The sequence below is a fragment of the Corvus brachyrhynchos genome, unplaced genomic scaffold (genome assembly GCF_000691975.1).
Source record: "Corvus brachyrhynchos isolate BGI_N302 unplaced genomic scaffold, ASM69197v1 scaffold255, whole genome shotgun sequence".
Lineage (NCBI taxonomy): Eukaryota > Metazoa > Chordata > Aves > Passeriformes > Corvidae > Corvus > Corvus brachyrhynchos.
The window spans coordinates 896169-901895 of record NW_008238358.1 but is presented as its reverse complement, the minus strand read 5'-3'; the positions used below and the strand labels follow the sequence as shown (position 1 = coordinate 901895).

At 39.4% G+C, this 5727-nt stretch overlaps 1 protein-coding gene across 4 annotated transcripts in view; it reads right to left on the bottom strand.

The window, feature by feature from the left end:
- Nucleotides 1–5727, bottom strand: part of INO80D (INO80 complex subunit D) — a 46502-nt gene that overhangs the window by 39090 nt on the left and 1685 nt on the right. For 2 of the 4 annotated variants that reach the window (XM_017735634.1, XM_008634694.2), the window contains exon 2: nucleotides 5396–5465. The exons of 1 other annotated variant lie outside the window; for it this stretch is intronic. The gene's annotated coding sequence lies outside the window, so the exon portion shown is untranslated. Of the gene's footprint in view, nucleotides 1–5395; nucleotides 5722–5727 lie in introns of those variants that run through there. One more of the 4 variants, XM_017735632.1, reaches the window with a different exon arrangement.

The window sequence follows — 5727 nt, the reverse complement described above, 5'->3', positions numbered from 1 at the left end:
AAGATGGTTCCCAAGTAAACAGTGAGAAATGCATAGCTTGTGTGCCTCCATTAAGCTTCTGTAAAGAAACTGCTCCACAATTTCCAGCCACTATAATCCTAGACTTATTCTTGTGGCCACAGTTTTATTTTTGGATTTAACTCATAATTAAGTCTTATTTTTGCATTTAACTTGACTGTGTCAAGGCAGGCATAGTATTTCACTTCTCACTTGTCTGAGAGATACAGGGCACAAGTACAATGCTATATGAAACATTCACACAAAAATACTGACAATAATGCCCAGGGAAACCAGTGAGCATGAACATGGATTTTTGGGTCTATATATACACTAAGAGAAGCTCATGCAAATATAACCATGTTAAAAATCCTGACAGGAATCAATTAGTGCGACTACAGTGCAAGGAACAAGAAAGCTAATAAACATAGTAGCCAACCAATAGTACATCAAAAAAAAAACAACACAGCAATTTTCTCAAACTTGCAATTGTATCTTTATTGATAGATTCTTAAACAGACTCCCCAAAAGACATGTCACTATGTGGATACACTGCCAGGATCAGAGACTGAAGCTGGACTTAATCTAAAAAGAGCTTTTTCTTTTTACTTCCATAGCATACCACATAAGAGTGCATATGTGTGTGTATAAATATATATATAAAAGTAACAAAGACACTTAAATAGCTTCATTCTGATTTCATCTGATGCAGTGTTTTATTTTTAACAATTTACAGGAGTTCTTAACAGAGCTTTTTGCTGCTACGTAAAAAGTAGCACAAGCATGGAATAGGCACGTGTCACTTAACTGAAGAGAACTGAAACTACACTTAGCTAAATAGTGGGTGGGGGAGAAATTATTTTTGTCCCACAGGATTCAGTAAGAGATGACGGAAACATGGACTTCCCCTGGAAAAAGCAAATGCTTAAGCAGATGTACTTCACTATAAAAATATCAGAATATAAAACTTTCTGGAAGCTGTTTTCGGTTTTGCATTTACACTCTGCATTGAAGATGTAGAAGGTTCAACAGAAAAAAAAATGTATACCTGCACGTGCTCAAACAAACTTTAGCCACAACCTGTGAATGAGAAACCAGAAGCTGCTTCTTGAGGAACCCAGATTTTCCTTACACAACTGCTCCTAAATAAAAGATTTTGAGCTAGTCAGAAACAACAGGGCAAAGAACAGAAGGGAATCCAAAAATGCGTGCCCTTGCCAAATGATGTAAAACATGACTGAGGTTTAAAAAATCATGGTAGGAAACAAGGTAAATACAGAGCAGTCATATACCAGATCACACAATATAAGAACTAGGAGTACCTGAGGAAGCTAGTAAGAGATTGACTCAAAACATATCAAAGAAGTATTTCTTTGCTTTTACTATTCACAGGTAGTGAACTGCTGGAACTTGCTGTCACATGAGACCCATGGAAGCAGACAGTATTATCAGGTTCAAAAAGGCAATAGAGAAGTTCACAGACAATGGGGACATAAGCGATGTACCCGCCAGCATGACCAATTTAACAAACATGGGTGATGGAGGAGTAAGAGAAGAAAACACAAAAAAAGTGTCTGGGCTTTCATGCTCTTCCTAAATAACATCACTTTTTCCTACTGCCCAATTCAGAACATTAGGTTGGATCCAAGCTGATCTGACCCGGCAGGGTATTTTTCACGTTCTTATGAGGTTACCACTAATATTTGTAACTTCATAACACATTAATTTCTCCCCTTGTCCCATTTTTTATTCTTGAACAGCTGACTGGAAAAAAACCTTCTCCCTCTGGCTAAAGTCCTATCTGGACATGTGAAGAAGAGTAACAAACCTAGCACCCCAGCAAGGCTTTATAGCAAGGACAGGCAGGAGACAGAGCAAAGTCACACTCTGAGACATCAGCACTTAAGAGCAGAGCAATTTGTCCTGCTGAGTGCAGCCACTGGAGTCTGTAAGACAACTGAAGGTGGTTTGCACAATGACTGCAAAAAGAGAAACAAAAGATTTCAATACACACAGGAATACACCTGTCCAATTGCCAGTACCTGCTATCACCCTCTGGAAGCAGCCAGCTCCCAACTGCTTTTGGTACCGGCTTTTCAGTACCGGCATAATCAGCTCCCTTGCAGAGCACATCAGCTCTAAAGACAACAAAGTTGTAAGCACTGCACTCCACACATCCTCCTCCAAAAGAGTTAAACAGCCCTTCAGAGAGGCTGGAAAACAGTGTAGCAGCAAACTTTGGAAGACAATCTTCACTCTAACCACACCCAAGTACAAGCATTATGCTACACAGAGATCTGGCACCTGACATAATCTGCAGTCTACAGGGAAGTTAATGGCTTACTCACTAATAGAAAGCCCAAAGCGCTATAGCCTCAAAATTCAGATCGGCAATTTTGAGCAAATGCTGCGCTGAAAATATTAGAGTGTTTTAAATCATGTGGGTTGGTACATTCTTAAACATATGCTCAGAACTTGACATTCAATGTACGTAAGACCCTTTTAGGCAATGGTATCCCCAAATGCATTGTAAATTGCAAGGCAATTATATGCTGGTGGTTAAAAGATGTATAATTAAGAGGACTGAGCTCAGAGCATCACACACTGCATCCAAACAAAATCCACAACTACAGACGTCTTTACTGTGTTGTTTTGCATTTGCTAATAGTAGCCCAAATTTCCTGTTAAATTGCTTGGTGTGTTCATGACATCTCACAGACAAGGTATGTCATCTCCATATGTTTCCAAAACCATCAGCTTGGGGCCAGAAGTAGAACATTGACCTGCAAGAACCTCAGCTTCTCCACAAACACAAATAACATAAATAGTAGTTTTGTCAATTCCTCTGGACCAAGAAAGAACAAGTACCTGCCACTGTCAGATCCATTTCCTGAAACTAAGCAAACACACAGAGTGCAAGATGTTTGGCAACATGGAATTGCATCCACTCCAAAATGAACAGAAGCCATAAAATTCATGACAAAAAGACATGCGTTTAAAGCTACTTTATAGCAAACTTTTCAAACAGTATTAGTAAAAAGTATACTTTTAAGGAGAAAACATTCATTTTTTATATTTCATAGCAAAAAATACCTCTCTTTTAAATGTTTTGTTCTATCAAGAGAAGCTGTACCAAATCTAATGGCGATCAACATCAACAGCACAAGTTATAACTTCTGTCCCTATTTTGTGATCTAACCAAAAGTTTGGCTTAGTTCTAGTCTTTTAACAGCTCAATTCTCTACTACACTCAGCTACCAAACCAAGAATGCTGTAATTGTGGAAACAAGAGTCTTTTTGTCAGTAAAAGCATTCAAACGGAGACAGAGAACACTGGGAAGCAACCAAAGTCAACTATGAGAGTTCCTGTACAGAACACTTTTATTAACTAGAGTACAGTCCTTGCTCAGGAAGGCCTCTGAAGTGTGGGTACTGCAACACACATGCAAGCACCCTGACAGATCAAGGCATTCAACATGTTAAGATTTTACAAGATATTTTTAGTTACTACCTGGAATAGTATTTTGGACTACTTTTTTCATATGTTAAGATCTACCTAGGAAGAAAGAAGCAATATTGCCCTCATTCTGCCTTTTTAGAAAGCTTATTACTTCAGCTCTAGAAAAAGGCAGTTTATGTTGCATAAGGATGTCCAATATATTAACAGGAAAGCACCAGAATATTGTAGGCAACACCAGTAAAACAGATTATGTTTTAGAATATAACACAATAAATACAGAATTAAACTTAAGCATTATTCATAATAATAGTAACAGCTAGAGAACTCACAGGACTTGTAACTAATTACAATCAAGAGCAGAAAACATAACTATGATGAGGGAAAAAAACTCTTTGCTCACAAACTGAACAGGTTCTTTTTGTTTTCTTAGACCAAATGAACTTAAGCAAGAATTTTTATTTCAGCTGATTCACTCATCTGTACCTCAAAGTACCTTAGAGAAAACCTGACAAAGATACCTCAAACCCTAAAAAACAACAAACATTTAAGACTAAGAATTTTAGAAACTGCAGAGGATTTCTAAAGAAAAAAGATCTAAGGTACAAAAATTCATAACTACTGCCAAGAGTACATCCCTATAGATTTCAAAAAAGTAACTTCCTAAACATGGCTATTCCTGACCTAAGGTTCAAGATGGGCTCTGTATCTTGAAAGTCTTTTGAAGAAGGATTTCTCTATTTGAGCAGGTCTCAGGCCCCAGTCCTGCTATCACATCCTCACAGGGAGGTTCTCATGCATGCTTATTTCAATGTAGTTATAAACAGGCCTGGGTTGTGCCAGAATGAGCAGGGCTGCAGAGAGGTGGCCTTCAGATATAGCAACAAATGGACCCTTTAGGACATTGAACATAGCAGAAATGTACTTTAAAAACATTATCTCAAAATACTGAAATCACGATCCTGAGATAAAGTAGAGATTAAACATACCACAACACACCTTGCATCTGTAATTGGGGGGGGAGGGGGGAGAAAGTCCAAGTCTTTTATTTATTCAAATAACAGATAACCTGCCCTTCCATATGAGGTTAAACAAAATACCTTTGTCTCATTTTTAGTCCCAATACTACAAAGACAAATAAGCTTACTTTCACAAAATACAACATCATTCTTGCTTCAGTAGGAATACTCAATAAATAAACCAATAGAGCTCCTCACAGAGGAGCCTTTCAGCAGGTATAAGCTATTGGAGTCTCGGTGTGGTCTTAAAATAAATCTGTACCTCCTGGTGATTTACCATATCATGAGAACATGGTATATGCAGTTCTGTAGGACCAGGCCCTACACAGAAATTCATTCACTCATCACAAAAATACTGAACATCAAAATAACCCCCAGTACGTAAAGTATGGCTTGCTTTCTGTAGATAATTTAGCTTTACATTTAATAAAACTTGTGTGATCTTTGTATATATTATAAACAGTTCATGCAAAAGGCTGAATGTCACCAGGCTGTAAGTGACAGCTTCACACAAAACACAAGTGCTCCAGTTCAGCCATCAGCAGTGGTACCTGGTGGGTATGGCCTGAGCATGAAACACTGCCAGTACAGGTGAGCCCATATGAGAGGGCACCTGTCTACAGGGGAACAATGCATTGCCCTAATTTTGTCAATTTTATATTTAAGTCTCCCAATCCTCAAAAACTGAAAGGCCTTAAAATAAACCTGCATTGCATGTTGTTGAGTAAGAAAGTTAGAACTAACTCTATGTATTTTAATCAGATGGTATAATATAAGGCTTTAAGGTGAGCATCACTGTCACTTCCAAAATTCATTTGAGGTTACTTGTAGAAAGACATTATAATTTTGACCTAAAAGACACATTAAGGAATATTTGGCCAAAATGCGCCACCTCCCGCATTAGAAACCGGAGCTATTTCACCTGTGCGGGGTGAAGCGCGTTGGTGGGTCTTCCAGTGCACTCACTTCACAACTACCAGACGTTCTTTTCCCTGAAAAAAACGATCCTTTCATTTTCAGTCCTGGGGGGCAGCAGCACCTCACACAGACCCCCAACCACAGCGGGACCCCAGCCCACAGGGACAGTTAGGGTGTCCAGTGGGGACAGGAGAGGGGCCAGACATAGCCCTTGCTCTGTAGGGGCTACTGAGGCGATCCCTTCCCTGGCTGAGGTGCCGGTGGGCTGCTGCTCCTGTCCCGCTAACAGGTCCTGGGACAGTGGGGCGGCTGAGGGACCCCAGCCCGGCCCCGGCA